Below are 26,438 nucleotides of genomic sequence, written 5' to 3'. Positions count from 1 at the left end.
CTCAGGCTCCTGAGTAGCTGGGACTGCAGGCATGTGCCACCACACCCAGATAAGTTTTGTATTTTTAGTAGAGACAGGGTTTCACCATGTTGGCCAGGCTGATTTCAGACTCCTGACCTCAAGTGACCTGCCCACCTTGGTCTCCCAAAGCGCTGGGATTACAGGCTTGAGTCACGGTGCCCAGCTCACACGTTCCTGTCTATTGATAATAACATTTTCAACCAATTGCCAATCAGAAAGTCTTTTAATCTACCTATCATTTGGAAGCACCAATTCCTACCTCATTACCCCCATCATTTCCAGTTGTCCCCCCTTTCTGGACTGAACCAATGTATATCTCACATGTATTGATTAATGCCTTATGTATCCCTAAAAGGTACAAAACCAAGCTGTGGCCTGACCACCTTGGGCAGATGTTCTTGGGATCACCTGAGGGCTGTGCCCGGGCCATTGGTCTCTCATATGTGACTCAGAATAAATCCTTTCAAATATTTTACAGTTTGACTCTTCGTCAACAGAAGGAAAAGAGAAAAGAGAGCCACTGGGAAGTTTAAAGGGCTAGGATTAGAAGTGGCACTCAATGCTTCCTCTTGCTTTCCACTGACCAGAAGTCTTACACGGCCATATCTAAGTATAAGGCCGGAAAATACAGTCAGATTGAGTGCTCAGGACGAAAGGACGTAGATTTGGTAAAACGTTACTGGAAACAGGTCCTAATCCAGACCCCAAGAGAGGGTTCTTGAATCTCACGCAAGAGAGAATTTGGGGCAAGTCCACAGTACAAAGTGAAAGTAAGTTTATTAAGAAAGTAAAAGAGTGAAAGAATAGCTACTCCATCAACAGAGGAGGGCGTTCCTGAAAGTAAGAGGAGAGACGTGGCCACCCTAGGTACAACGCTTGCTTATATATGGGATAACAACAACAAAATCGCAGGGAGATGTGCTCTACTACAAGGGTTTGTGATAAAGGGTTAATTTTCTTAATTACTATATATTGCAAGAATCAATATTATTATCTCTAAAGCAAAATTAGGAAGGCTTCTGTTGGAGGCGTTTGAGCCAGAGCGACTCCATCTTGAATACAGGCTGCATAAAATAAGGCGGAGACCTACTGAGCTGCATTCCCAGATGGTTAAGGCATTCTAAGTCACAGAATGAGACAGGAGGTTGGCACAAGATACAGGTCATAAACACCTTGCTGACAAAACAGATTGCAGTAAAGAAGCCAGCCAAAACCCACCAAAACTAAGATAGCAACGAAAGTGACCTCTGCGCATCCTCACTGCTACACTCCATCAGCGCCACGACAGTTTACAAATGCCATGGCAACATCAGGAAGTTATCCCATATGGTCTAGAAAGGGGAGGCATGAATAATCCACCCCTTGTTTAGCATATCATCAAGAAATAACCATAAAAATGGGCAACCAGCAGCCTTCGGGGGCTGCTCTATGGAGTAGCCATTCTCTTATTCCTTTACTTTCTTCATAAACTTGCTTTCAAATTTGCTCTAGGGACTTGCCCTGAATTCCTTCTTGGGCAAGATCCAGGAACCCTCTCTTTGGGTCTGAATTGGGGACCCCTTTCCGGTAACATTTCTGTTTTCAAGATATCAGGGTATCACGGCATTCCTGAGTCTGGGTCTGTTTAGCAAAGGTTCTCAATCTGCTCCCTTAACCATAAACATCCAGAGGCTAGGAATACCTAAGTTCCTGGAAATGCAGCCTGGCAATTCCCAGCTTCATTTTCCTAGACCTCACTCAAGATGGAGTCACTCTGGTTCAAATGCCTCTGACAAAAACATCACTGTTTTTTCTATGTAGCTGGAAAAGTGGTCCCAAACAATCTTTAAGATGAATAGGAGATATCCCCAATGATAAGGAGTAAAGAACATTGCAAGCAGAAGTGTTCGTGTGAATAAAGATAGCCTGGGGTTCATAAATGGTGAAAAATTACATGCACAGTCAAGATAAGGCTGTAAAGCGAGGCAGAATTTAAGACACAGAAGGGATTTTACACTACGTCAAGGAGTTTATACCTTGTCCTAAGGGCAACAGGAAGCCACTGAAGCTTTTTGATTAAAAGGGTAGTGTGGTCAGCTTTGTATTTTAGAAGAATGCCTTTGGGCTAGGTGTGGAAATTGTGGGGGGCTATCACACACAGAGATGGAGAGGATAGATTTGAGAAATATTAGAAGGCAAAAATGGCAGGGCTAGGTGGCTGAGTGTGTTAGAGGTGTTTGAACCAGAGCAACTCTATCTTGAATAGGGGCTGGGTAAAATGAGGCTGAGCCCTACTGGGCTGCTTTCCCGAATGGTTAGGCATTCTAAGTCACAGAATGAGGTAGGAGATCAGCACAAGATACAGGTCATGGCCGGGCGTGATGCCTCACGCCTGATTTCCCAGCACTCTGGGAGGCCGACGTGGGTAGATCACCTGAGGTCAAAAGTTCAAGACCAGCCTGGTCAACATGGCAAAACCCCAATTCTACTAAAAATACAAAAATTATCCGGGTGTGGTGGCTCAGGCCTGTAATCCCAGCTACTTTGGGAGGCTGAGACATGAGAATTGCTTGAACCTGGGAGGCGGAGGTTGCAGTGAGCCAAGATCACGCCACTGCACTCCAGCCTGGGTGACAGAGTGAGACTTCATCTCAAAAAAAAAAAAAAAAAAAAAAAAAATACAGGTCATAAAGATCTTGTCGATAAAACAGGTCTCAGTAAAGCAGCCAGCCAAAACCTACCAAGACCAAGATGGTGATGAGACCATCAACCAAGATGGTGATGAGGCCTCTGGTCATCCTCACTGCTACACTCCCAGCAGCTCCACGACAGTTTACAAATGCCACTGCAATGTCAGGAAGTCACCCTATATGGTCTAAAAGGGGAGACATGAATAATCCACTCCTTGGTTAGCATATCTTCAAGAAATAACCATAAAAATGGGCAACCAGCAGCCTTCAGGGGCTGCTCTATGGAGTAGCCATTCTCTTATTCCTTTACTTTCCTAATAAACTTGCTTTTGCTTTGCTCTATGGACTCTCCCTGAATTATTTCTTTTACAAGATCCAAGAGCCTTCTCTTGGGGTCTGGATCAGGGCCCCTTTCCTGTAACAATGCCAAGGAGTTTGCACCCCGTCCTAAGGGCAGTTGGAAGCCACTGAAGCTTTCTGATCAAAACAGTAGTGTGGTCAGCTTTGCATTTTAGAAGGATGACATTGGGCTTGGTGTAGAAATTGTAAGGGGCTATCATTACACACAGAGATGAAGAGGAGATAACAGACTTGAGAAACACTTAGAAGGTAAAAATGGCAGGGCCAGGTGGCTTATTGGATGTCAATCAGCCTCTTTGTCCTTTCTGTGAACTCCCTTCCCTTGTCTTCTCATTCTGAGTACCCTAGCTAACCTTCTCCACCTGAATGCTTAGTCCAAGTCGTGACCAGATCCATTTGGCTCTGGGGGATTAGACTTGGTGACATTTATTAGGGATTTGGATATATTCCAATCTCGACCCAAGAATCTGGCAGGGCAAAAATTATTACTGAAATTCTAAAATGTAGATAAATTTATCTAGAATTTATCTGGGAATTCAAATTTATCTGCCTAATCATTGTCCATTTTATGGCCAGAAATTTATAGACAGCCCCATTTTCTGAACAGAAATTCAAAGATACATAAAATTTTCTGGAGGTGTGCTTCACATTCATAAAGTTGGGGAGGTGGTGTTAGATAGGAACGAAGTGCTGTAGCTGGGGCAATACTTTCCCTCCCTATAGCAACAATTGTCACTGGTCTTCCAAAGCAGTACTATGTAAAATATCCCATAAAAGGGGGAAAATGGTACCATAAACTAGTATTGGTGCTAAACTAGTGGTTTAGCACTCACGATATGGCATTAGAGGTTAGATCCTGCTTTCCTAACTTACTGGTTGTGTGACCTCTGATAATCATTTGACTCCACGGGAGTTCAGTTTTCTCAGCTATAAATGAAGGTAGCAATAGCTCTAATCCTGCCAAGTTGTTATGACATGTAATGAGATAATATGCATTCAGTTCTTGGAAGACTGTAGGAACAAATTAAGTGTAATCTTTATGGTGAGAGAATGGCCACTTTCCCACAGACAAGACATTTGATTCAGCTGCCTATGTTCTTTAGCCATATCAATGGTAATAAATATGGGCTGAATGGACTGATTTAATGATTTGACAAATATTTTCAAACATATTCAACATATATTGGGTATATAATATGTGCTTAATTTTGGAGACACAGTGTTGAAAAAGAGCAAGCTTCCTACTCAAATTGAAATTTAATTATAGTGTCAAAGAAAAACAATGAATAAGTAACAAACAAATACGCAATATGATGCTAAGTAGTAATGCTGTTATGAAGAACAAATAAAGGAGGGTAAAAGGTATAGAAAGTGACAGGAGATGCATTTAGGTAGAACAGAGGCCTGAGTAATGCAATGAATTAAAGGGTGAATGAGGAAATGAATGAGGAGCAGAGGGAAGATAAAGCAGACAGTGTGATGGCAGCTTCCAAGAACACTTCAGTCCAAATAAAAATGTGTAGGATGGATTTAGACTTTCTAAACATATGGTTAACTTTAAGAGTCTACAAAGTGATAAGCAAATTAAAGCAAAAATAAATAGAAGAAATTGATACAAAAAATAAGAGCTGATATAAAGAAATAAAAAAGCAAACAGATAAAAGCAAAAGTTGGTTCTTTGAAACGACCCACAAAATTGATTAACTCTCAGATTGCTGAAACAAAAAAGAGAAAACACAAAATGCCAGTATCAGGAATGAAGGAGACATTGTAACTACAGATCCTACAGACATTAAAAGTTTAAGAAGAAAACATTAGGAATAATTGACAACACATTCAATAATCTATATGAAATGGTGACATTCTTTGAAAAATAAAACTCAGCAAAATTGACACAAGATGAAACAGAAAATCTGAATGGTCCTAAATCTAATAAAGAGATTAAGTTGGTTTTCAAAAACATCCTCACAAAGAAAACTTGAGGCCCAGATATTTCGCTACTGACTTCTATTAAGCATTTAAGGAAAGAATAATAATAATCTTACATAAACTTTATATGAAAATTAAGGATAGAATACTTTCCAACTAGTTTTATGAAGACAGCAAAACCCTTATACCAACACTTGCTGAAGGTATCACAAAAAAATCAGAATTACAGATCAATATAATTTATGAATACTTCTCAAAACAAAAAAAAATGCTTAACAAATTGTTCACAAATTAAATCCAATAATATATAAAAAATAATAATACGTCATGAACAAGTAGCACTTATCCCAGGAATGTAAGGTTGGTAATTCACCATATTAACAGAAAGAGGATAAAAATCATATAATCATTTTAATAGATTCAGAAAAGCATTTATCAAAATTCAACACACATTCATGAATAAAAACTCTCCACAAATTAGGAATATAATAGAACTTAATCAAGTTGGTAAAAGATATCAATGGAAAACCTATGGCTAAACATCACACTTAATGCTGACTGAACACTTTTCCAATAAAGATGAGGAAAAAGGCAAGGCCATCTTACCACTTTTATTTGACATTGTACTAGAAGTTATAGCCATTTCAATAAGTTAAGGAAGGGACATAAAAGACATAAAGTTGAATGCTAGACATAAAACTGCTTCTGTTTGCAGATGCCAGGATTGTTTATGTAGAAAATATTAAGGATTCTAGAAAGCAACTACTGCAGATAATAAAGCATTTTAGCAAGATCCCAAGATACACAATTAATATCACAAAAATCAGTTATGATTTTATATACTAGCAGTAAACAACTGGAAAATGAAATTAAAATTTTCACTTAGCCTCAAAAAACATATAATACTTAGAAATACATTTAACAAAACATACATGAAACTTTTAAATTTACCTATTAATATAAAACATTCCTGAAATTAAAGGACATTAAATAAATGGGGAGCTATGTACCATGATCATAGATTGAGTGACTCAAAAGACATGGTAGGATATTTCATTTTTCACCCATCTCCAACACACACACACACACACACACACACACACACGCACACACATATTGCTTCTTCTCCAGCTTTAAAGTTATCCAGTTGAAAATTTTAATATTATTTTATTGTGGTAATGTGAGATGAATTAAATGTCTTTTTACAAAAGATGTCTCCCCAGCTACAGCCTATTAAAGCACCTGTAACCACTGTATGAACCACTCCAAAAAGTCACTTTCTCAGTGGGTAGAACAAGACTCTGCACAACGTAGACTCTGCATACCTTCCCATCCACCTTTTGCAGATTTACCGAACGTTTTGCTCGTTTCATCTCTAGTCCATTGGCCTTTGCATTTGCTGTTCATTCCGGAATATTTTCCTTCCCTCCTGCTGCAAAACCATTAGCTCTCAGCTTAGACAAATACTCTAGGAATAATGAAATGTCTGCCCTTCCTCCAGGAAGGGTCCCACCCCAATCACAGACTGAACAATGTTTACACATAAACACATTCCCATCTCATTCATGTAAGCACAGTTTGCAAGAAATCTGTGACGCAAATGTGTACATATTTTCAACCAGTGCTTGTGGGGAAACATTGCGCTTTGGGCCATTTCAACTTCAAAATCTAATGAATCCAATCATTCCAAATATTCTCATGGGATTAATAACATATCTTATAGTCTATGTCAAGTATAAAGCATGGCCTCTTCCCATGAGTCTCAACTACAACCAGTGTTTTGGGGAATGTGTTTCACTCCAACATTCAGACTCCTGAGATCTTGATAGGTATGTAAATTGCCTGTCCAATCTCCATTCTCCCCTTCTTTCTTGGTAACAGAGCCCTGATTTTATTCAGAGAAGCAATACACCTAACTAAAGGTCTATATCCCCAGCCTTCATGGTAGTAAGGTATGACAATGTTGACTAAATTCTGACCTTTATAGAAGTGTTGTGTGGCTTTTCAAGGAATATTTCTTAAAGGAAGCTGACTGGGGTGAGAACTATGTTTTCCAGGGTTTTCTCTCTTTTTCCTTCCTTCCTGCTGTCAATAAAGTAACCGTGATGACCAGAACTTTAACAACTGTGTCTGACCATGAAGCTATCTTGAAGATGGAGTTGCTGTGGGCTCAGTTATGCCAGAGGAGACAACAAGAGGGGTAGAAACTACAATATCAGCTCTGGGCAACATACCTCTGAACTGCTTTTCATGGGACAGTAAGCCTTTGAGAGTCCAAGCCATGGCCATTTAGGGTTTTCAGTTATTTGCAGCTGAACCTTATCAAACTAATATTGACAACTTGGGAATTTAACCAATAGGAACTGAAAAACATAGCTGCACCAGCCTCTAATCATACAGGAAAGGAGGAGAAAAGCGGGGAGAACAGAGAGGAAGAAAAGGAGTTGAGGAAGAGCATGAAGAGGAGGAAGGGAAGGAGGAAGAGCAGAAGAAGGAGGAGAATGAGAAAGATGGGGAGGAGGACAATGAGGATGAGGAGGAGGATTATGAGGAGGATGGTGACAGCAGCAAATACATAGACGGTGCATGTGTGCCAGGCACTGTTACATATTCTTACTGACTTAATCCTCTTAACCCTATGAAGTCGCTATTATCATTCCCATTTTATAAATAAGGCAAGTGAGGCTAAGAGAGGTGAAATAAATCACCTGTGGCCACACAGTTTATGGTGGAAACTGCTGAGTTTACTCCTGCTATGATCAAACCTCTTTTCTGTGTCTTTGAAATACTGAAGAGCAAAGGCTGCAGGGATTGGAAACCCTTTTTAGAGATTTCAAGGATTGCCTTCTTGCTTTTTAGTCTTTCTTGGTCTCACGTCCCCCAACTATTTTGCAGATTCCTTTAAAGGAAGGAGAGTAACATGGTTTGTGATGAATAAAACAATATAAAAAAGTAAAATATAATGATATGATATATAATGTAAAAGTTGGCTTAAAGATGCTTGAAAATAAGTAGTCATAACAGGGAAAACGGGCACATCCAAAAACTACAACCAAACGTACAAAGGCACTCTTTATATAACATTCTCAAACTGTCAAAGTTACAGCGAAATGCCAAAATTATACCAATCAGTGGTTTCCAGAGTTAGGGTTGGGGGAAGGCTGTGCTCATCAATAGCATTGCACCAGTGTTAGTTTCTTGGGTAAAGAAGGGAGCCTCACTATTACCTCTGGGTCACCCTGGGCACCTCTGTGTTGACTGCCCAGGTCATATTCTGTTAACACTGTTTAAAAAAAATTTTTAAAGGAAAACAAAAGTGACTTTAAACTCACCCCTGAAAAAGGTTATTAAAAAACAGTATTTACTTTCCAAAAAAAAAAAAGCAACCAAACCTCTTTGCAGAAGTTCATAAAAATCCCTATACGCGTCAAGACTGAGAGGCTTTTCAATTATAAATGAGACTTTAAAAGGTAGACAGAACCCCTGAAGCCTCCACACACCACACATCATTGTGGCGGATGGAAGGAAAACCGTCGCCCTGTGTTGACGGCGTATTTATAATTGAAGAGTTTGAGAATGCAAATGCAAATGAATCAACACCAACAGGGACGCCTAAAAGACATAAGTGAGAATTACGGCAATTAAGAATGTTGTCTCAGAGGAAATCAGACTGGGCCATTAATTACAATGCCTTAAAGGGAAAGAGGTCCCAATGAAAATGCAATAAATTAAAATATCAAAAAGAAAATTAGTGGGAAGGAAACATGGAAGTGCCAACGAGAAGCTAATCTCAGAGGTGGTGATGGGGAAGAGAAGGGAGAAAGTATATCGAAAGCGAATATTGAAGAGGTGAGGCAGACCTGCCCAGGCTAAATCCTCCTGCCCTCCCTTCTTTTCTCCTCCTCTCTCTATCTCCTTCCTCCCCTCCGTTCTTTTTTCTCTCCTTTTCTTCTTTCCTCTCTCCTTTCTCACCTCCCAGCTCTATTCTTTCCTTTCCTTTCTTCCTTTCTCCTTCCTTCTCTTACCCCTCCATACTTCCCCCCTTTCCTTCTCTATTCCCCCTTTTCCCTTTCTTCCCACCATTCTTTTCTTCTTCTGACCTTCCCTTTTCTCTCCTTTCACTTTTCCTGTCCCCTCCTTTCCCTGTGACTTCAAAGTATGAAATCCTAAGAGGCAGAGACACACCAGGAGCCATTGCTCTGCCTGCCCGGGGAGAAATTAGAATCTGCCTTGGGAAGCCCGCACGCACCTGCTGCTGCCTGGCTGCGTCTCCCCTGCCCTTGCCCTTTAAATCAGCTGCCAGGCTCATCAAGAAGAGCAGCCACTAGACTGTCCCCAGTGAATGGCCCAGGTGTTCCTGCTCACTCCTTGTCCAGTGACACTCTAATGTTCCTTGGCTTTAAGTTCTCAAAAATCATGTGTATTTATTTGTCTCCTCAACTTGGCAGCGAAAATCTTGAGCGCGCGCGTGTGTGTGTGTGGTGTGTATGTGTGTGTGTGTTTTGTTTTGAAATGGAGTCGTTACCCAGGCTGGAGTGCAGTGGCACATCTTCAGCTCAAAGCAACCTCTGCTCCCAGGTTCCAGTGATTCTCATGCCTCAGTCCCCTGAGTAGCTGGGACTACAGGCATGCGCCACCACGCCTGGCTAATTTTGTATTTTTAGTAGACACAGGGTTTCGCCATGTTGGTCAGGCTGGTCTCAAACTCCTGACCTCAGGTGATCCACCTGCCTCAGCCTCCCAAAGTGCTGGGATTACAGGCATGATCAACCACAGCTGGCCAGCTTTTGTTTTTTGATATAGGTACTAACCAGACCCTCTGGATGTGGCACCTCCTCTCTTCTGGTGTTCTTCCAACTCTACACCACGGACATCCTCTAACTCTACCTTTTCGCAATCCAGCATCCCCCTCTGCCGCAGGCAGGAATGACCAATCCTCCAATTTCCTCACCTGTCTAGGCTTCCACATGACATTCTCAAGTATCTCTATGATAGGCAGAGTTGCTTTCTATGGTGCAAAACTGTCCCGACTTCAGTGGTTTATATATTTTTTTTCTGTAAACACTTTTCACCTGCATATTCACTTAATAGTACTCTCTAAAAAACTGCATTAAAAATTATTTTAAATTTCAATAGTTTTGGGGGGACAGATGGATTGTGGTTCCATTGATAAGTCCTTTAGTGGTGATTTCTGAGATTTTAGTGCACCCATAACCAGAGCAGGGTACCCTGTACCAAATATGTGGTCTTTTATCCCTCACTCCCCCACCTTACCTTCCCCCCTTGAGTCCCCAAAGTCCATTATATTATTCTTATGCCTTTGAGTCCGCACAGCTTAGTTCCCACTTATAAGTGAGAACATACTATATTTAGTTTTCAATTCGTGAGTTACTTCACTTAGAAAAATGTCCTCCAGCTCCATCCGAGTTGCTGCAAATGATATTATTTCATTCATTTTATGGCTGAGTAGTATTCTCTGCTGTGTATATACCATATTTTCTTTATCCACTTGTTAGCTGATGGGCACTTAGGTTGGTTCCATATATTTGCAATTAAAAATTTCATTTTATTTATTTATTGAGATGGAGTTTCACTCTTGTCACCCAGGCTGGAGTGCAATGGCGTGATCTCAGCTCACTGAAACTTCTGCTTCCTGGGTTCAACCGATTCTCCTGCCTCAGCCTTCTAAGTAGCTAGGATTACAGCTGCTCACCACCACGCCCAGCAGATTTTTATATTTTTAGTAGAGACAAGCCTTCACCATGTTGGCCAGGCTGGTCTCGAACTCCTGACCTCAGGTGATCTACCTACCTTGGCCTCCCAAAGTGCTGGGATTACAGGCGTAAGCCACTGCGCCCGGCCAAAAATTCAGTTGTTTTAAATTCAAATACTTTAGCCTCACCTGAAAGCAATAACATCTGTGAAACCAAGGCTTTTCTACACAAGTTATGGATCTTTTTCTTAGGAATATTAACATAAACACATGTCTACACAACATAAAATGCTCAATCAGTTTCCCTCATAGGTTTGCCTCTTGTGAGCGGCAACACTTCTTGTGTAAGAAACACTGCTGGGGTGAGAAAGTACAGGATATGAATTAAGTACAATCCAATCTGGCTTCACTACCTGCTGTAGGATGCTGGGAAAACTGGGTATTACCTTGGGATCCTCAGTGTTTCCATCTGAACACTGGGTATAATTATGTTTGTCTTTCTAATGCTGGTTTAGGGACCTAATGCATGTATTAGGATACATATAGTTCCTTTCTCCATGACTATAACTCCTATCTCCCTATCCTGTGTGTTCAATTCACTGGGAGGCTGGGACAACTTTAATACCACTTTTAAGTACTGGTCAGATGTCTAGCCCCATACCTCATGTTTGCTTAAGCGGTGGTATGCGAACAGCGAGGGCATCTGAACTTCTTTCAAAGTAGACCATAAGCTCTTTGATAAATGGGCAATATTTCACAATTCTTTGCGTCACCTTGATGCTCGCCTGGTGCCAAGCATATGGTGGTGCTCCATCAATACCTGCTGACCCACTGATTGATTTCCCATTCTGGCCAGAACTCTGAGCACGGTCAATGTGGGGCTCTGCTGGAGGTGTGGAGGTGAGGTCGGCTAACGGCTTCCATGGAGCAGACCTGGCTTTCAGATACGGCTGCAAATAGTCCCCCAAGCTCGAAGGCTTGCCAACTCAGCTACCACTTCCCATCTGTGTTTCTATTTTTCCTGTGAGAGTAGCTTTATTGATCTCATTAATTCTCTTTTCCATTTTTGGCATGGGAAGGTGATATTATCCATGCTTTAATGCCTTCTGTGTTTTGCAAATTACAGGATTACTAGAGATGGAATGACCAAAAATTAAAAATAGAAAAACACCGTTTTTACCGAATCGTGGCAAAAGCCATGAACTGTCCTTCATTTAAATGGATAGAGGTAATCTGTCCTGGGGGGTCCGTTCACTCAGGTCCGAGGTCCACAAACACAGATGGAGAATTTTCTCTCAGCTACTTCTGTGTGAAGCAATGCAAATATTTTTCTCACTTGAGCATTTTCGTTTTTGAATTACTGACGGCAGTGATAGGTTTCCTAATAAGGTTTCTTTTCTTCTTTTACAGCAATTACATTTGACTATTTTTTCTTCTCTTCATTGAACATTAGTTTGAGGAGGTCTTAAAAGGATTCATCTGAGGAATGCTGTGGCTCAAGGTTTGGAGTTCAATAAGTATTTTATAAAAAAGAAATCTCTGCTGCCCTGCTGTAAAGACAAGGAAAAGTACCTCTTATGCAAGTTCTTTTAGTTCAATAACTAATTAAAATCACAACCACCACTAACAGCAAAGTGTCTCCTGATCTTATCTACTACTACTTAGAACTCTTTACAAGAGAAGGAGAAAGAAAAATAAAATAAGTGATTTCCCCATAGACTGTGGGTCTCCCAGGACAGGTCTCCTTTATCTTTATGGGTCTCCCCAGAGCATAGGTTAGTGTCTAGAACTGAGAAGTCACCTAATAAATGCTGACTAAAGAGCAAAATGAATGGAATTGTTTTCCTTTTAATTTTTTAATTGAAATATAATAATCTATATGCTCAAAAGTGCAGAAATCCTAATTAAACAGTTAGATACATTTTTACAAATTCGAAATCACCTGCGAAACCCAAACCTCAATCAAGAAACACAATAATATAACCCCAGAAATCCTGTACCTGCCGCTTTCCAATCATTATCCTCCAAATATAACCACTGTCCTGACTTCTAACAGCACACACTAGTTTTGCTTTTGGGATTATACAGGGTATATTCTTTTGTGACTATATTCTTCCATTTGACATTAGAATTCTGAACTCCATCTGTACTGATGCATGTACTTTCAGCTTGTTCATTCTCATTGCTATACGGTATTCCATCACGGGTGCCATGGGCTGAATGTTTGTTTTCCCCCAAAACTCATTGACTGAATTCCTAATTAGCAATGTGATAGTATTTGGAAATGGTGCCTTTGAGAGGCAATTTGGATTTGAAGAAGCCATGAGGGTGAGGCTCTTATGATGGGATTAATGCCCTTATGAAATGAGGAAGAGACATGAGATCAATCTCTTTTTCTCTCTCTCTGCTTGTATATGCACCAAATAAAGGCCATGTGGACATATGAGAAGACAACTGTCTGCAAACCAGCAAACCAGGAAGAGGGCCCTCACCAGGCAACAAATTAGCTGGCACCTTGACCTTGGACTTTCCAGCCTTCAGAACTGTGAGAAATAAATGTTTGTTATTGAAACCACCCAGGCTGGGCACAGAGATTCACGCCTGTAATCCCACCATTTTGGGAGGCTGAGGCAGGAGTATAACTTGAGATCAGAAGTTCAAGACCAGCCTGGCAAACATGGTGAAAACCTGTCATTATTAAAAATACAAAAATTAGCCAGGCATGGTGGCATGTGCCTGTAATCCCAGCTATTCTGGGGGGCCCGAGGCAAGAGAATTGCTTGCACCTGGGAGGTTGAAGCTGCAGTGAGCCGAGATTGCACCAATGCATTCCAGCCTGGGCAATAGAGAGAGACCCCGAAACAAAAAAAAAAAAAAAAGAAAAAAAAAAAGAAAAGATAGATCACCCAGCCTATGATATTTTGGTTTTGGTATGGCATGTGAAACTGACCAAGACATGGAAATATGCCACAACTGATTTACCCATTCCACAGATGATGGGCATTTGGCACCTTTAAGTTTGGAGCTATTATGAAATGCATTGCCATAGAAAATCTAATACATGCCTTTTGGTAATCACATGTTTTTCTGTTGGGTTGTGTTCCTGGGAGTGGAAATGGATCATAAGACGTGTACAGTTTTAGCCTTGGTGGAAGCTGCCCAGCATTTTTCCAAAGGGTTTGTACCAATGTATATTCCCAGTAACAGTACATAAACATTCTACTTGCTCCATATCCTTGCCAGCACTTGATGTTGTCAGTCTTTTTAATTTTAGCATTTGGGTGGGTGTGTAGTAGGATCTCATTGTGTATGTGTGTGTGTGTATATGTGCAATTTCTATTTTGAGATAATTGTAGATTCACATGCAGTTGTAAAAAATAATACAGAGCTATGTCATATGCCCTTCACTCAGTTTCTCACAATGGTAACATCTTGCATACCTATAGTACAATATCACAATGTGGAAATTGATGTTGATAGAATCTAACCTCATTCAGATCTCACCAGTTTTGCCATGTGTAGAGTCACTGATCATCACAGTCAAGGTATGGAACAGTGTCACTGCAAGGATCTTTCCTGCTACTTTTATATCCACTGCTACCTCCGTGCTGCTCCCTAATCCCTGGTAACCACTAAACTATTCCCCAAATCCATAATGTTGCCATTTCAGTAATGTTCTATGAATGGAATTGTATAATACGTGACCTTTTGAGATTGGCTTTTTTCACTCAGTGTAATTCTCTCAAGATCCATCCAATAGGTTGGTTGCCTGTATCAGAATTGCATTCCATAAACAAACTTTTGAAGAAACTACGCATCTCATTTCCAAACAATTATTTTTAGTAGTTTATTTCTTTCCTATTCAAGGGATGGCAAAACAGACTTGAACATTTTTTTCATTTGTTCATTAGTTTAATGAACATTTATTAAGTACCAACTGCATGTTGAGCACTGTGCTAGATGGTGAGCACCCAAGAGACACACAGGGCTCTGCTATGTAGGGTTTTCCTAAAAATTAGGTGGGCCTGGTGACAGGCACCTGTAATCCCAGCTATTTGGGAGGCTGAGGCAGAAGAATCACTTGAACCCGGGAGGCAGAGGTTGCAGTGAGCCGAGATCACACCAGTGCACTCCAGCCTGGGTGACAAGAGCAAAACTTGGTCTCAAAAGGCAAAATAAATAAATAAATTGGGGAGACAGACTTATATATTTAATAAGACAATACAGCATTACAGGTGGCAACACAGAGCTGTGCATACATTTCAGTCAGGAATAAAGAAGGAAATGGCTGACTTTATGAGGATGGGGGTGAAATAAGAGTCCAGGAGATACTTTTTAAGGGCATGATGCATAAACCAAGTCTTGGAAGTTGAATAGGTTGCCTGATGTCTGTGGATGAGAGAGGAAGCAGGAGAAAAAGGGGGTTTTCTGAGCAGAAACAAAGCTTGGGCATAAGCATGGCAGTGGGAAGAAGTCTATACTCAATTTGGAACTCAGCACACCAGGATTCACTAAGCCTGAAAAGTGAGTGGGGCTGCTGAAGAGATGAAGAGTTAAGGATCATCATCTTTCAGGAACACTCATTCTTACTGAAGACACAGTCCCAAGCTGCTGCCCAGATGCCACCAGCAGAATCCTACTGAAACATTGAAACTGCCCTTCTAAAGTTTATACAATTAATTAGGGAAGAAAGGAGGGAGCTTACAACACATCCAGCATTAATCATTAGGGAGCTTGCTCTCGGATCTGCTTCCTCACAGCTGTTTGGTGCCTATTGCCTCGGAATCACATAGACCCTGTGACAAGATTATATTTGGTTGGTGCAAAAGTAATCTCAGTTTTGCCATTATAAGTAATGGTGAGGCCAGGTGCAGTGGCTCATGCCTGTAATCTCAGCACTTTGGGAGGCTGAGGCAGGTGGATCACTTGAAGTCAGGAGTTCAAGACCGGCCTGGCCAATATAGCAAAGCCCCATCTCTACTAAAAATACAAAAATTAGCCAGGCATTGTGGCATGCACCTGTAGTCCCAGTTACTCGGGAGGCTGAGGCAAGAGAATCACCTGAGCCCGGAAGGTAGAGGTTGCAGTGAGCTAAGATTGAGCCATTGCACTCCAGCCTGGGCAACAAAGACTCCGTCTCAAAAAAATAAAATAAAATAAAGTAATGGCGAAAACCATGATTACTTTTGCGCTAACCTAATAGCTCCCCTTATCTGCTCTACAAATAACAAATCATTCCTTGTGAAATGTTATGCTTTTCATTTGAGATATTCTTTCAGCTCCTACACACCAGTGAAACTACTGACATCAGCTGCTCTGAAGGACTTCACAAGAAGCTAACTCACCAAAGAATGCAGTTTCCATATCTTGACAGTTTCATCCCTTCTACCCCCACTAATCAACAACTCCAATTTTTCAGCCCCTTGCCTCATGGTCTCCTTAAAAGCTCCAGCCCAGAACTCCTCAGGGAAGTGAATTGGAGAGTCCCTTTCTCCTTGCCTGGTTGCCCTGTGATCATTAAACACTTTCTCTGCTGCAAACCCTGCTGTCTCAGATTTTGGGTCTGTTACTGCACAGAAGGCTTATACACCTGTCAGTCCTGTAACAGTAATATGAGTCTTCTGGGCTCCAGCCACACTGTTTACAAAACAGTTTACAAAACTGTTTCTCACAGACCCCTGCATTAGACACGACCAAAGGCAATGACTTGAGTTACACAGCTTTTACATTTCTGTCTCATGAGTGTTTATCTGTCAGTTGTGCCTAACATAGAGCACATGCACACACACACACATACACACACACATCCATCCATCCACCTACCTTCGTGTCAAACACACAAACTCTCTCTTGCCCCTTCCCCTAAAATGGGAATGAGAGGCATTCCTTAAGTACTCATAACAGTAAGCACATATGTTACCCCTCCTCTAAGACAATGTTCCAAGAGCCTTCCATATGTCTGTTCCTTATTATAGTCCTCTGATCTAAGTAGGCCTATTATCACACCCAATTTCTAGATAAGGAAACTGAGTCACAATGAGGCTAAGTGACTCGCCCCAGGTCACACAGCTCAGTTTGCAGAGACGAGCGCACTCCCGTGCCTATTCTCTCCATGAATGTAGCAAAAATGAGGGTATGGACTCTGGAGACTGATTATGTGATTAAAACCTGGCCCTGCTGCTTGTAAGCTGTGTGACTTGGGTGGGTCACTTAACTCACTGTGCCTCAGTTTCCTTGTGGATACAGTCAAGGTAGAGGCAGCCTACCTGGCAGTAGGTGCTGAAATGACAGTAGATTGAGAGATCATGCTCCTTCAGCATGAAAGGATTTCAAGTGGAAAGCTCAATTCTTCTTTTAAAAGGTTAATAGGATGAAGTTAGAGTGCTCATGAGTCTACTCAGCATCTAAACCAACACACTCACACCAAGGCTAATGTCATCATGACAGCTTTCAGCCCACAGGTGTCTCCTGATTTAATTATCGAGAGAGTCCCATTACTTGGTATATGAAAGTGAGATAAAAACCTATCCAAGGGGCATTTTCTTAGGCTGCAGGGCTCTCTTCCATTTTTGGATATTGGCACGTGCTGATTCCCCTCTCTGCCTTGTACTACCTTTTTCCCTTCCTCCTTTTCCTCACCCAGTTAATGCCTCACTTCCTTAGAAGTCCAGCCAAAGAGTCAATGCCCCAGGTATATCTACCTTAATCTTCCAAGGCTAGTTCAGAGCTCCTTGTTACATGTTTGCATAGCATCTTTTATTTTTCCCTCTGAGTTATCACAATTTATAATTACATATAAATATGTGTGTGTGATTATCTACTTAATAAACATCTCTTCTAGTATAATTTAAGAGTAATAGAACTGAGACAATCTTTATTTTTACTTAGCATTTAATATCCATGGCATAGTACTTGCACATAGCAGGCACTCAATACCTGCTTACAGGGTAGATGAATGAATAAGCATATGAAAAAATTAAAAAATCTGAATGAATGAATCACCAAAGTTTCATCAAAAAGAATTTGATGTCCTGTAATGACTTCAATTCCCTGAAATGTCTTGGTTGCTGCTGGTGCCATAGACTTTCTGGATACTCAAGGAATAATATTTCAGATAGACTCATGAGGTTTCCAGGCTTCTGTGAATCAAATCCAGCCCAGCCCAGCCCAGCCTTCCTGGCAAGTCTGTATTTAAGTCCCCCAGTTTGATTTCCATCATCATCCACTGCAAGCGAGAGTAGTTGATTTTCTTTAATTAAGGCAGGAAGGATGGCTTCCTGAGTGGGTAATATATCTCCCAAGTTCAGCATTTCATCTGCACAGCCAACATTTCACTCAGAAATGGGACAGATTCATTAAAAGTATGGCCAGACAGCTTCCTCTTTGGTTGCTTGTTTGCCTACATTTAATGAATGAATAAATAACGTGCCTATTCATTACCAACTTTTGAGTGGAAATAATTGCTGGGTTCCCTCATTTGCTTGGAACAATGTTCTTTGCATTTGAAGCGTCTTCTGCCTTGGTCACCACAGTAGTTCCCAATCAATGGGCCAAAGACATACTCCAGGGGCAGATATTCACCTCCAGCTCACCTTTGAGAGAAGTAATCACTCTTCTAGTCCTCCAGGGCCTCATTCAGTGCACTAGGAATGCTCATTTATGGCAGGAGACCCTGGGACCCTAAGAAGTAAATGAGACTGGGAGGCCCATTAATTCTCTGAGTACACCCTGGGGGCACCTGGGGCATTATAATGTAATTACTACCAAGAAAGTCTAAATTCCTATGTACTTTGTCAAAAAGCATTTTACAGAAAGTACTCTGTTTGGCCCTCCCTATGATCATGTGCCTAACTTTGGCCACAGGAAATCTAGGGGGACATTTGGGTGACTCTTGGTTGACTTAAGGTTTAAGGGACCCTTGAGACTTTATCCCTCATCCCCAAATCATTAACAAACATTTGCCAAGTACCTACACTGAGTATAAATTAAAGATTACTGGATCCCTTGTCTGTATCGTGGACCTGTACAACACAGCTGCTCTAGTGGTCTCCCAGCCTCCTTCACTGCCTCTGCCAGTTTTATTTTCTGCATGGTTGCACACTGGTCTTTCCAAAACATAAATGTCAGTGGCTCACGCCTGTAATCCAAGCACGTTGAGAGGCTGAGCCGGGTGGATCATTTGAGGCCAGGAGTTTGAGACCAGCCTAGCCAACATAGTGAAATCACGTCTCTACTGAAAATATAAAAATCAGCTGGGCATGATAGTGTGTGCCTGTAGTCCCAGCTACTCTGGAGGTTGAGGCAGGAGAATCGCTTAAACCAGGGAGGTAGAGGTTGCAGTCGGTGGAGATTGCGTGGCTGCACTCCAGCCTGGGCAACAGAGTGAGACTCCGTCTCAAAAAAAGAGAAAAACACAAATGTCATCACAACAGTCCCCTGCTAAGAATCCCAAGGCTCCCCCTTGCCCCCAAGATTCAGGACAAAGTTCTCTTCCTGATTCACAGGACCTTCCTTGTGCAATCTGACCAGTTTTATATCCACCTACCTTCTGCCCCACTTTGTAAGCATCTGCCTGCCACATGAAGCTACTTGCAGTTCTCTGAATATATTCCACAGTTTCCACCTCGATGCCTCTGCCCACACATTTTCCTCCACCTCCTCCCTATGACCATCTTGTATTATTTGAAACGCTAGATCAGATTCAGAGCCCCAGAGGAGAGAGGCAGGTTGCATCACTTTACGATCAGAGCCATGAGTAAAGCGATAGGGAGTGGTGAGGAGTGGGACAAACTGGTGAGCACATGCCCTCTATGAGGGGCAGCTATACCACCCAGCAATATCTAATTGTTGCCATGAAGGGATGTGGGTTCATTGTTTTCATATCCACTACTTTTCAGGAGAAGCTGGAAATCTGAAATTTTATCTGAAATATTTTTTAAATATGGTATACTCCATTGTAACTTTTAAAATGTTAAAGCCTACCAAAGTGGGCCTGAGCTCTTAGATGCTAGATGCTGACTCTTGACCTCTACCCAATAGGGGACACCTCCTTGGTGAAGTCATCTCTCCTTTGTGTCAACATTATAACTTGTGGCTCAATGAAGAGCTTCAGCGACCAATCTTTGTGTCTCTGAAAGTTGGCATAGCACATGGCACACGGTGAATGTTCAGAAAATGTAGGATAGATAAACCAATGAAGAAATAAAGTCAGTTTCTTCCCCTATTTGTAAGCTTACAAATCACATATGCTTCAGAAAGGCTGGGGGATGTTGGTGTATCCTTTTTAATAATCAGGCAAAAAATGTTTTTTTATAGGCAGCCTTCAACCCAGGTCATAAGAGAAGTTGGCAACCACTTGTGTAAAGCAATTTGAGAGAGAACACTCAGTCCTGCTGTCTAAAAATATCTATCACCTACAGGACCTGCAATCCCCAACATTATCACCTTTAATGGGTTACATCGTAGAATATTACCTTTGCAGGCATCCTTGGGAACTAGCCCTTCCCTGGCAGGAAATGGAAGAAGTGTTGTCAGATCCTAAAAGTTAATATAAATATATACCGGGTTCTTTTCCAATATATTCTACCAAATTGCTGTATGACTTTAGGCAACTTCCCTTATCAGAACCCTACTTTCCCCATTTATAAAGAACTATTCTGGGCCAGGGGAGGTAGCTCATGCCTGTAATCCCAGGACTTTGGCAGGCCAAGGCAGGCAGATCACCTGAGGTCAGGAGTTTGAGACCAGCCTGGCCAACATGGCAAAACCTGCCTCTACTAAAAAATACAAAAATTAGCCAGGTGCGGTGGCACATGCCTGTAGTCTCAGCTACCTGGGGAGGCTGAGGGAGGAGAATCGCTTGAACCTGAGAGGCAGAGGTTGTAAGCCGAGATTGCGCCATTGCACTCCAGCCTGGGTGACAGAGCAACTCCGTATCAAAAAAAAAAACTAAGTGTATATATATATGTATGTATAATTTTTTGAGACTCTCTATATATAAAATTTTTTGAGACTTTCTCTCTCTCTCTCTCTCTCTCTCTCTCTCTCTCTATATATATATATATATATATTTTTTTTTTTTTTTTTTTTTTTTTTCTGGGCCAAACAGTGTCTGGGGTCTTCATCATTATTATTATATGGTGTGCAATGAAATTAGAAAACTGCTATCTTAGACCAGGCTAGAAACTCAAATATATGTAGGAATGAAGAAAGAGAACAGTAAGAGCTGGGAGGGGAATGTGGCAAACTGGAAAGCTCACATCCTTCTGGAGGGAAGAGCTGCTGTTCAATTCCAGCTCACTGTTGCCACAAGGGAGGGTCAGCTCAGAGCTACCTGATCATCTGATTTTTAAAGAGAAGCCAGAAATCCATGATTTTATGTAAAATATCCCAATCGCTTACTAAATCACCTTAGCAAACAAACAAAAACAGTGTTGCCAAAACGAAACATCCACATGGACTAGATTTAACCCATCCCTGAACCAATTTCTGGGAGGTGGGGAATGGAAGTGGGCTCAACCTGTATCACACGTCCACCTCCCTTCTCATGGTTCCTTAAGTCACAATCAGAAGAAATCAGACAAAGGCTACAGGTGGGCCAGGTGCAGTGGCCCACACCTGTAATCCCAGCACTTTGGGAGGCCAAGGCAGGTGGATAATCTGAGGTCGGGAGTTCGAGACTAGCCTGGCCAACATAGTGAAACCCCTGCCCCCTACGAAAAATACAAAAAATTAGTCGGGCATCGTGGCAGACGCCTGTAATCCCAGCTACTTGGGAGGCTGGGGGAGGAGAATCGGAAGGCTTGAACCGGAAGGCAGTTGCAGTGAGCCAAGGTCGTGCCATTGCACTCCCATCTGGGCAACAAGAGCAAGATTCCATCTCAAGAAAAAAAAAAAAAAAAGAAAAAAAACCCACAAAAACAAAACAAAGAAGGTGTCTGCTACAAGGCACAAATCAAAAAGACTAATACCACTTGAGCTTCCTACTGTTTTTTTTTTTCCTTGAGTCATGCATTATTTAGCTTGAAATTGGTTGATTTGAAAAGAGCCCCTATACCTATTATAAGCAGATCTTCCTTTACCCATACAGGATTTCTGCAGCCTATTTCCAAGAAGGAGGCAGCCGTTAATGAACCGTGTGTTCCCACCTCTGGGTCTTGCCAGCCATAGAGCAATTCTGCTCAAGGAGACCCTGGTTCACTTCTCAGTAATTCTGACTTCTCGGGGACCGGCTTTTGTTTATTTTCCTCCCTCCAAAGCATACATATTTCATCTGGCAGCTTTTCCACATCAGCAAAATCTGTCGTGCCAGCACCAGATTCCTCTTGTGCACTAGCTCCATCCTGATTAACTCTATTTATATAATTTATTTTGGTTGCCTGTTTCCCATTTGGGAGATCGATACAAATTTAAATGAGAAGTGAGAGTATTTACAGCCACTTCAAGCGTTGATCAAACACAGGCCAGGATGCGGATGTTCTGCCTTGGAGATGAGTCCCTCTGTGGGATCATCTTGGTATCATCTCACAAATGGAGAGAGACAGAGAGGGAGAAAAGGAAGCAGACAGAGGATGGGAAAAAGGGAGGGAGGAAGAAAAGGAGGAAGAAAAGAAGGAAAGGATGGAGGGAGGAAGAAAGGAAGGAGAAAAGGGAAGGCAAGAAAAAAAAAGAGGAAAAGAAAAGAAGTGGCGAGACTAGTTTTCCAGCTTTCCAGTTCAGTTGGCAAATACCAAGCACTTTTAGCCTTCGGCTCAACTTTTATACACATATCTGCATGCTGAGACGTGTCTAGAAGTAAGGCACCAAAGTTTTTGCTTATATTAGTTCCCACGTAAAGCAGCAGACGCTGCCAGCTTATTTGTGCGTGAGTTTTTAGCTGTCAATGCATATTTCAAACAGCAGGCAGGAACTGACTGCATAAATCAAGCTCTGCGGGGATCTGCTGCCCTTCACCAGGTTGGTGTGTGATCCAGGCTGTGATTTGATTTTCGGGCTTTCTCCTTAGCAGAGGCCAGCTCAAGGGCCCAGCCTTCATGATCTGGACCAAATTGTGTGTATTTCGGGGGATGGAGTAACGCATCCTTTTGTTGAGCTGATGCTGCCTCCTTTTCTTTAGTTCTCAGTTTGGACACTGCCTATTTTTTTTTTTTTTTTTTTTTTTAAGAGTAGGAGGTGGCTGTGAAAAGTGTTTTTCCAAGAGACCCATGTGGTCAAGGAGGGGAGTGAGGAGTGAATCAGGAGGTCTTTGTCATGGTTTGACTCTGACTTCCTTAGAATGAACTCAGTCCTATTATTCTGTACTCAGAGCCAACAGTAGCATCTCCACCCATGGAGAAGGCTATGGTTTATTTAGTCAACAGAATTGGTCTATTTGGCTCTCCATTGGGAGGAAACCATGGATCTGTACATCAGATACAAAAATCAATTCTGAAGAGATTAAATATGTAAATGTATACAAGAAACAGGAAAGAAAATAAGAGGCTCTATACATAAAGAGTTGTTTTTATATGGTCTTTGGTTGAACAGATGTTGAAGGACCAGGATGGGGCAAGACCTTCCTAACCTAGACAGAAAGTCCAGAAGCTATGAAATAAATGGTTCACAAACTGGTTACAAACAGGTTGGGTGTGGTGGCTCACACCTGTGATTTTGGGAGGCTGAGACAGGCTGATAACTTGAGTCCAGGAGTTTGAGACCAGCCTGGCCAAAATGGTGAAACCCCTCCTCTACTAAAAATACAAAAATTAGCTAGGTGTGGTGGTGCACACCTATAGTCCCAGCTACCTGGGAGGCTGAGGTGAGAGAATCACCTGAGCCTGGGAGGTCAAGGCTGCAGTGAGCCAAGATCATGCCACTACACTCCAGCCTGGCTGACAAGAGTGACACCCTGTCTCAAAAAAAAAAAAAAAAAAAAAAAAAAGAAAGAAAAAAAGAAGTTAGGAAGGAAGGGAAAGAAAAGAATGAAAGAAAGAAAGAAAAGAGGAAAGAAGGAAGGAAGAGAAAGAAAGAAAGAAAAGAAAAGAAAAGAAAAGAAAAGAAAAGAAAGGAAAAGAAAAGAAAAGAAAAAGAAAAAAGAAAAGAAAAGAAAAGAAAACTGATTACAATGTATTTTAAGATCGATTTGACTGGCCGGGTGTGGTGGCTCACGCCTGTTATCCCAGCACTTTGGAAGGCTGAGACGGGTGGACCACCTGAGGCCGGGAGTTTGAGACCAGCCTGACCCACATGGAGAAACCCATCTCCATTAAAAATACAAAATTAACTGTGTGTGGTGGCGGGTGCCTGTAATCCCAGCTACTCGGGAGGCTGAGGCAGGAAAATCACTTGAACCAGGGAGACAGAGGTTGCAGTGAGCCAAGATCACACCATTGCACTCTAGCCTCTGCAACAAGAGTGAAACTAAGTCTCAACAATAAATAAATAAATAAATAAAGAGATCTGTTCGAACAAAGACCAAAGAAAAACAAAAGACGATGACAGACTGGGATGGAACATCTGCAGTACATATGGTGCTCAAACTGTTAATATTCCCAATAACTAAAGGGTTCCTACAAACTGACGGAAGAAGATAACCCAGCTTAAAATTGGAGAAAATATATGACCCAGTAATACATTAACGAGAAGCCATGAAAACACTGATCAGTGGAAAAATGGAAATTAAGGCACCTATATGGCACCATTTTTCTCCCAATAGAGTGGCAAAATGTTTAAAAAAATTCATAACCTCCAGTGCTGGTGAGGATGTTGCAAGGGAAATGACTGTGCTGCAGTCAAGAGGAGGCCGAGGTAAACGTGCAGCACAGTATGACACAGTGTGATTAGAGGGCAGGCTCACAATCCCGTGCATTACATAATCACAGCTACGGAGCCATGTTAGGGGTGGGCTCATCACCTGTCTCCGAGCCACTTTTGTTCGTGAGGTGGGTAAATACATCACTAACACTGTGAGAGGGGGTCGCATAATTAAGCCATCTCTCACCTGCCTAAAGCTCCCTCCAACTCGAGCGCTCTTTCAACTACCCACCACCTGTCCACCAACTCCCCTCGATCTCAGCTTGGGTTGGAACCTGACAGATGTGGAGAAATGGCCATCACAGCAACAAATGACTGAAACTGCAAATTTATTTTGCAACACAATTAATGCAATATGTATTAAAATTCAAAAGATTCTTATCATTAAGCCAGCAGTTCCCTTTTCTGAAGCATGTATAGGATAAATAAAAGCTGTACAGAGGTTTATTTGTACAAGGACATGTATATGTATTGTAGCATTGTTTATGGTGTCCCCTTCCAAGGAGAGAAAAGGAAAGGAAAAGCAAGAGGGAGCAGAGGCAGACTCAGAGAGAGAGAGAGAGAGAGACAGAGATGGGACTCTGTTCTCCGTCTCTCTCAGAGACGGAGACACGGACAGAGAGAGACGGAGATAGAGACAGAGAAGTAAGCTGGAGACATTCTCAACAAATATTTAGAATAAATTAAAAGCAATAAGCGTTAATAAAATAGGATAAATATTTGAGATAACTGATGTGTTCATTTAGAGGAATAAGTCAGATCTATGTGTACTGTCATGGAAGAAGCGCAACGATTTGATAGTAAGTAAAATGCAAAAAATAACCCACAATCCCAAAGCAATAACAAAAAGTACAGAGTGACAGACTTAGCTTAGCTTAGTTCGTGGTACTGAGAATGAAGGTTCTAAGTCCAGCCTACTTGGATTCAATTCTCTCCTTCAGCAGTTGTTAGCTCTGCAAGCTAATTAACCTCTCCGTGCCTCAGTTTCCTCATCTGTCAACTGAGAAAATTACTGGGGCAATTAGATGAGTTCCTCATGTCAAGTACTTAGAGCTGTGCCTGGTAAGCCTCATCATTATACTCTTACTATTGAAAGGGTGCTAATACAGCTGATAGCCTGCAGTTAGGCAACCTTGGGGCTCTAGTCATTGTCAGAATACTAAAGTATTTTCACACCAGCTGGTAAAGACTGTCCCCCACTATTCTGATTATTCTAAGTCCTTCCCTAGGCTCAACCCCTTACTCCAGGCATCCCCATGGTCTAGCAAAAAAAGGGTTAATATCTTGGCTTCCCAGTGGTCTCCAGATTCCAACTCCAGCCTAAGGCTTAGACCCCCTGTCAATCTGGCTTTGAATTCTGCATATCACCTCTAACAACAGGGATGTATTACCTGTGTACATTTTTGAAAACAATCAATAAACTATAACAGGGAATATAATGCAAGCCTACATTTCTGCATCTTGGTGGCATTCACCAAAGCCAAGGCTGGCTTGTGTGATTTGCAAATGGCTGCCTTCTCCTCCTCCACCCTTCCCTCACAGAGGGTGATATTCAAATTACTCTCCACCTGAAGCTAGCATGGTAAATAATTGAACCTCTAAAAGAATATAACGGCTTAAAAAAAAACCTTAAATATTACCTACACAGGTTTTACTGCAACCTACAGGGAGTCTTCCTCAAATTCACTACTCAAAATCTCTTGAGCCCCAGAAGTCTTTTAGAATAATACCAGGAAATGAATACTTACCTGGTAATGCATTATAATTTCTAGGTCTGGCTGTGATGGAAGCCAAGTCCAGGTTTGTACAAGTTGGAAAAGAATAAAATGTCCCTGGTTCCAAATAAATAGCTGTGCCAATAACAGACTTTAAAGTACTATATCCCCAGAAGCCTGAGAGGAGAGAAATGAGCAGGACGATTAGATAATCAGTCTAAAAGGGCAAATCAAGCCCCT

The sequence above is a fragment of the Symphalangus syndactylus genome, chromosome 18, assembly GCF_028878055.3.
Source record: "Symphalangus syndactylus isolate Jambi chromosome 18, NHGRI_mSymSyn1-v2.1_pri, whole genome shotgun sequence".
In the NCBI taxonomy this organism is placed as follows: Eukaryota; Metazoa; Chordata; class Mammalia; order Primates; family Hylobatidae; genus Symphalangus; species Symphalangus syndactylus.
Note: the sequence above shows the minus strand (reverse complement) of the source record.